This window comes from Opisthorchis viverrini, assembly GCF_000715545.1.
Source record: "Opisthorchis viverrini unplaced genomic scaffold opera_v5_38, whole genome shotgun sequence".
Lineage (NCBI taxonomy): Eukaryota > Metazoa > Platyhelminthes > Trematoda > Opisthorchiida > Opisthorchiidae > Opisthorchis > Opisthorchis viverrini.
Window position 1 is genome coordinate 605,606 of NW_008751695.1, and position 7,664 is coordinate 613,269.

Here is a 7,664-nt window from a genome sequence, read left to right on the forward strand (position 1 = left end):
TCGCCATAGTAAAGGATTTTCAATAATACAGGAGCATGTACCTTATACATAGACATTCTACACTATGAAGTGGCAAGTCTGAAAATGCCGTAGATTTCGAGAAATCAATCTCATTGTGCGAATAGCCAGCGGCCCCGTCCACATACTCGCGACCTTGAATCATGCGGTTTGTATATTGACCTTGAGAATGGCTAGACACGCTCTCAGAAGTTCGCTGGGTGGGGATGGTGGTCAAAGGCTGGCAGCCTCACCTCGTCGGAATATGTATCGACCTTGACCGCAGTTGGACTTTCCGGTACTTATCACTTGAAATCATATTTGACAAAGATGCGCAGAACTCAGCAGGCAAGATCTGGTTTTGACAAGTGAACTGGAATTAATTCACTAGAGGACAATAGTTGAATGCCCAGGTAAACCTGACCCAGCATAAAGATTGTTAAATAACAGTACTGAGTTTGCTGAAAAGATTTTGCGACATCCGCGTATCCTTACTAGCTTGCGCAATTTCCTGCTGCAAAAATGCAGATCAAAAGACGAGTTTGCCAAGCTTTCGATGCTTAAGAAGCAATACAGTAATGCGAAAACGTCAGGAGACGGTTCGCATAAAGCATGAGTTTTTTATACGCGAATTCTGGGTGACAATTCACGTAAATAATCTGAAACAAATCCCGGTAAACGCACAGAAACAAGGACGAGGACCCGCAAATCTCCTACTATGCAGGATAGCGTGGTTCATTTCCTCCTACACCCTCAGGAGGGAATGTCCATTATCAGGCCACCCGCGTTGGTAATAAAACAAAAGAAGTGGAAAAGCCCTTCATTATTTACCAACAGCTCTATCGAGTAGGTGCGCATAGTTGGGTGTTATTGCAACAGATGATGTGCATTCGGTCCTTACAAAACTTCGGAAGACCAGACGTGTGCACTCAGAGGAATGTTTATGTAGCCACATGTAACCATCTGGAAGCAGATATCGTCGTTTTGCCATACGTGACAAATTGTTTTAAAGCAACTAATATCCGGCCTGTAGATGCAAGTTGCGTAACTTCCTGATCACGGATGGCGTGGGCACCAGTAATACTACATGGGACGCATACGGTTTGCTCGTATGTGAAGACTGTTCAGCTCATTCAGGGTAATGATTGAGAAGCATCATCAAACGAAGACTTCCGTCATGGACAAGTTGGTGCCACAGATGCCGGTTGTAAGAGTAGTGTTTGGCTGAAACGTCATGTTGCGCTTATTCCATATTCGAAAAGCTCCCCTGGTGTGATACTGTCTATTTCCAACTGGTGGGTGGTATACCATCAAGCATGTAACATCCATGTATGTCTGGTCACACACTGCAAGCAGCCGGTACGTATTTCACTGCAAAGCTCGCTTGGACAATGCCGTACAGCCGTACGACACAGCTTTCGGCAGGACCTACAAATTCTGTGCCCTATGGACCCATGTTTTGCGTCTTATCCTACGGCCCAATGGCTGCATTTCACTCATAAATGGTCTGCGCGCGCACAGCCAGGGATGGTTCACTTTGGCAGTGTGACCAACGACTGCCTGCAGATTGTAAACGTCAACATACTGAAGCGCGCTATACAAAAGGTGTTCCGGCACGCCGAGCAGCTCATGCTGGAATTTGATATGCATACATCGTAGCTCCGCGACCGACTGGAAATTCTGTAAGGCGACTGAAGTGCTCCCCTTATAGGGTAAATGCCCCTCCCTTTTTGCCAACAGACCGACTCATAGTGATATTCCGATAATCTAACGAGTATCTTCCTCTCATTTCAGGACGTCAGTAGCACGAGCCTCTGTTTTGGACGAGAAAACCAACTTTGGTGGCGCTCCCAAGAGGCAATGGAGCCAGAGGCTGGAAGTTTCGCGTTTTCGATTGCTGTGAGGCCTTTGACGTAGATACCAACGCTTTTGGCCGAACAGTCGGTGTATTTCGCCGCCTGTTTCCGCGCAACTGAACAAGTCCTGCTTTGAACTTGTGAATTCGGTGTAGAGTACACCACTGAGGAAGTAGGTGAGGGTAACTCCATATATCTTTAACGCTCTATGCACCAAGATCTTACTACACCCAGATGATCAGTGCTGTTGGTGATCAAAGGGCCCGCGACGACTGGGTAAAACTGCAAGATGGGATCGTGGTTAGCCACATTGGCGTGCCTTTAAGAGCAAGAGGATCTGTAGCGATCATTGGTTTGGTAATGAGTTTGGGTTCGGTTGATCTGTTGCCAAGTTGAAGCTTGTCTCGTGCCCCCTTTAAGGCCGTTGTGACCGAGTTTTCTTGTATGTATAGGGTAATCTTAGGATATATGATTGATCTTGAGGAAGGTCTTGTGAATGCTGGCAGCTCGCTTTAAGTTCTTCTGTCGGTAATTGGGGACGAAAGTGTGCCTAGAATTCCGAACATTCACCTTTTTCCCTTGATGCGTGGCCATTTTGCGTAAAGTAATGTGCACTCATAGTTTGTTACGTCACAACGAAGAGGCTCTTGTGCCAGTTTTTGGAGTGTTATTTCTTTGGGACTTCTCCCGAATGACCAGTCCGCACTCTCTCATGCGTCTCTCCGCTAGAGACTCCGCACTGGTCTTGATTTCCGTATCAGAGGGCTGCATCATCTTTTTTGAAGCAAAAAAACACAGGTTGGAGAGAGCTTAGTGTTTCTTTGGGGGGGATTTCGCAGTCGACGTTCAGGCCACAGTGTTCTTTGTATCTGCATCATCAGGGCTTTCGAAGGAAGTATCAGTTCTTCATGAAGTTCCTCGATCAAAATGGCATTGTTGCACAGGTCGTTCTGGGGCGAAAGCCTTATTTCGCTACCGGTAGCTCTCTTTACGTTTATAGAATCCATGTCACTCCTGAGATGGAGACATCTGGTGCAGAGAGTTGGATAATCGGATAATGTGGCCATTCTGTGGAACCGTACATTTAAAGTGTCACCAGACCTAGCAAGCGAGATAGTTTATTCCAAGTCTTACATTCGATGGACATCCAGTCCGTCCATATCTGTGGTGGTCCACCAATAGCTGTAGCGAAAAGCAGCCTGAAATAATCCGGCACATAAGGTAGTGTAAGTTGGCGCACCGCAGAAGCGGAGTACAACCTGACAGAGAATTTCGCACAAAATATATGTTGGGGTACAAAAATTCAACTAAGTAACATGCATTAACGTTATAACTAGGTTAAACAGCGAAGCCAATTTCGAACATACTGCACGTTAGGATGTTTGAATCACAGAGGCGGCGGGAGCCCTTTTAAAGAAGTTGGTTTCTCTACGTCTTGCATCTGTATCACATTGAGAAATGATTTGAAGGAGTGACTGAAGGAATAACTGTTTTATTTGTCGCTTATATTTTTAGGAGAATAACTGTTCGCCGCTTACGTAGGATACAGTTTCCTATTATTGTAGCAGATGTCCAGTCAGACGAGCCCAAGGTCAAGGAACGCCTTAGATTTTTGTGATAAACATGACGTGCAATACATGGTGTCGGGTGGAGTTTAAACTTTGACGGTATAACGACTGCTTGACATTGACGTCCATGAATCACAACCGCCCAACCGTTAAGTTTCTTTTTGACAGCCTCGCCGTCAACCGACGCCTGAGGTGCAACTAGATAAAAGGGAGCAGTTCAGTGCTGAAGTGCGGGAATCTGCCATCGGATGTACGCCAATAGGTTGCAACTGCATTTTGGAATGTGCAAATTAATAGGAGAACCAGCTCCGAACTCAACGAGACTATAAAACAGCCAATGGTATTACCATTTTCGCTGCGACAGATTTCGCTGGTTGTTCTTCACTCACCCTTGACAGATGAGCTGTATTCTTAGCATCACTTTTTTGACCCGCTTGTATGAGACAGTGATCAATAGATCGCCCGATTCGCATCTTCATTGACTTTTTCTGGTTTGACCATGCGCACCAGTCTATCAATCGGCTATCCAGACCGGGGTTCACGGTAATAAGAAGACATTAAGGAGACTGTGGTCAACAAAACTAATCTCTCAAGACATCTACAACCCCCTCGACAGGTGCGGACTCGAAATAAGAGGAACGAAGGTACTACCCATCAATTTCGTACATCTGCATCAAGTATAAAAGAGTACCTTCCTAAGGTGGTTCCATAATTTTCAGGGGGTTCGTAGTAGGGCGAAAACTCATACGGATATGCTGAAGGGTTATGATGATGAAGGCCGTTGCCAGCCATTGGATTAGGTTATCACGGATGGTTGGGGCCCCATACTCAACGCCGCGCATAGGTACGGGCCTAGCAGTTACGGCAAGCAGTCAAGGTTGGCAAGAACGCGTGAAGCTAGGGTGATAAAGGGCCGTCATTGGCCATATTTTCTGGCAATCTTGTTGCTCTTTCTGGGCGAAGCAAGCTCACTGAAGTTGCGCTATCCACTGGCAGAGATCTCTCATGAAGCTGGTTACAAATCACACACAAACTGTCGGGTGACAGCGCACTGCTTCCGGAATCGCGAGTGGGGATTATTTAAAGCGATATGCAATCACATCGCCATTGCACAGGGCAGCAAGGTATCTGGATGCAAGGCGAACGCCGCAAATAACCATGGCATGACGAAGTGCTGTGAAACAATTCATCTAATTTGTTCCGTCACATGAGTGGAAAGGAGTACAAACGCCATGCAGGAAATTATGAACAAACTACGTCGAATTCTAAGAACACCACGTACAGTTGAAAATTTCTTTGTTGGCAAAGCGTAGCTAAAGTATGGGTTGACGGCGCTCAGTGAACTTAAAAGCTTGCTCACTTAACCGGCAGCTGTGAGCAATGTAGCAACCAGGCGCACAATCAGGATAGATACTTGCCGGTGAAAAAATAACCACTTTCAACACCCCGTAGTTTCGGCCAGATACTCTATGGGGCCTACGTCAGACCGCTCCTGGAGTATGCCAACTAAGTTGTCTACTCAGGACGTACGAAAGACGTCACCCTCATTGAGCGTGTCCAGCGAGCCGCTACGAGAATGGTTGCAGGCCTCAAATCCGTGGACTACGAAACGCGTCTCAAGATGCTTGATCTCTTTCCCCTGGAGTACCGTCAACTCCGAGGGGACCTAATTCTTACTTATGCCCTGTTTGAACAAAGCTTGGCAAACAGGTTTTTTTACCGTTGAACCAGCAAACATCCGGCGCGGACATGGTAAGAAAATTTTCAAGCTCAGAGAACACACATTCATTAGACAAAATTTTTTCTTATTTCGGGTGGTAGGTGCGTGGAATGACCTTCCTCCGGCGGTTGTTCACGCTCCTTCTAGAACCCAGTTTAAAGCACTATTAGACATCTATTTATGCGAGTCTTCGCGCTGGCAAGCATACTGCCCCGCGCTGAGAGCATAAAGAGCAGTGCTACACCCTTTTTTCACTTGTGCCTTTCAGGTGAACGACAGCCACTGACCGACAAGAACATAAGCGACCCGGGAAACTTGGGCAAAAGCCCCGATCCTGTGTATCAATCCGTGAATCCGTGAATCAATTTCGGATTACTCTCGGTGGGGAGTTTTATTTGGTAGCATCTTGGAGATTTTACTCGACGGAATTTGAAAGTAATGTTCTTATCGTGAGTCCCGGGCAGAGTGATTTCCATCAACAGCCACTTGGCCTCACCACAGATTGAGAGTAATTGGCGTTGTATCTGTGGTTATTTCCACTCTTTTTTAAGTGTTCGTTAATAAACAGGATAGAATTTCCGGTACCATCAGTTCCCATCACGTGGCCAATGAGATACGTTTCTTCAGTAATGTGTGCACGTGAGTGCAAATTAAAATGACCTACGAGTTCAACTTTCACCTCTAATTTTTGCTTCACATGTTAACTTCTACCAAGAAACACTTCCTTACGATATTCCGCTGCTAGGTCACCACTAAAATTGATTCGAATTGCAACCCATGGAGCAAGCGATTGTTGCGACGAAATGAACAAAATAAGTACAAATGAGACTGCGCAGAGTACCCACATGCTACTCGGAACAAATCTTCACAAACAAATCTCCTGCCAGGTGACGAAACAGCCCAAGAGCTATTAGTGAAATCAAGCTCTTTAATGGAATCTTTGTAATGTACTACTCATAAGGTTGCTGAAAATCCGTCGACAGCCCACGACCGGTTTCGCCCTTTTTGGGGCTCATCAAGTAGGCGCAGTCCCCCGGTTTCCGTCAACCTTATGTTCTACTTGAGACCAAATTGCCCGAAATCAGCGAATATACACTCATTTGCAAACTAATTTGGAAGTTTTTGAGGGCAGAAGAGCTCTTTGATTCAGGGCCACCAAACACATACCAACTCTGTGTTGTTTATTTGCTTGTTGACAGCTTACTACCAGTTTCCTTCACTGACATCACTTTGCATCTGGACGCCAAACTGAATATACATGGAGTTAGAAACCCACTTGCAACATAGGACTGCTTTATCCGCGAACTCTAAAGGGACTTGCTGAATTTTTGATTTATTACGAAACAGATGAGAGGTCAAACCGCGCCACATTAAAGTCTTCCGTGAACGACATCTCGATTTGAAAATGAAGGTTTGGCCCCAAATATGCCCCCGATTTTGCCCGGAGAACAGTCGAGGGTAGATAAATCATTGAATTTAACTCGACCTCATGACAATTTCTTTATTCATTTGCTTACCACGTCTATGTCCTTTTGATCTCCCAGTGCTTTACTGACCTACACCCGCCACTCACCTCGCCACAAAGGCCTTCCCGTCTGACACTTGTGTATTAGCATGTGTGGATGTGTGTGAATGTGCGCAGATGAGCGTGCGATTCGTGTGCCTTTTGCTGAGCCTGCCTTGACTTGTTTTCTCATGAGTTCCGTGGGATCACATCACAAATGAGAGTAACGGGACCGTTGTCGGCAGGGACGATAGCAACTCACACTACTGATCCAACTTTCCGCTCGCTGTTGTTTGATGTACGGTGTTGACACTGCACTGTGCCTCTGCACTCGTTGACGCTACGAATGCGGCAATTAAGTTTCGCTGTTTAGCTTTGCTTACCCTTGTGTAAATAGTGTCTTAGGATTTCAAACAATTCTTCCTTTTGTTACTCGCGATTGTTGAACCTAGGCGCCACTCAAAGTTCCGCATCGTGAGCTGTTTCCCATCACGAGAAGAGCTAACAAGACGTTTGGAGTGTCCCAATCCACATCGAGTACCTTCCATTTCTGGTGATTTTTGAGTACATATTCGAGTGGACAACAATCGTCTTGTTGTACACACAATGATCTAAATAGAATTGGCAATTTTTTAACTCTACACCATGCACTTTCCAATCAGCTGGAGATTTGTGTGTGAAGTTAAATTTACTCTTCTCTGGATACTCTAAGAGATCACCGTGAAGGTGAGGGGCCAGAAGGATTACATCTAATCAATCTGAAGTAGTTTAGATCAAGTGCAGTGTGAGGATTAAGTTTCGTACGTATATCGGTAGAACCAGACGAACTAGAAATCCAGAATTCAGCGAAGCGTAACAACCAGCACTTATGTATTCGAATTGGCATACATGTACAGCATATGGAATATTAAAACAAGAGAATAATGAATAGAGTAACGAATAGAGTATTAGTCATGTTCATCACATCCGCCACACCTTGAACGAGCGTGTGGATGTTTATAGTCCAGTGGTGGTCTTGA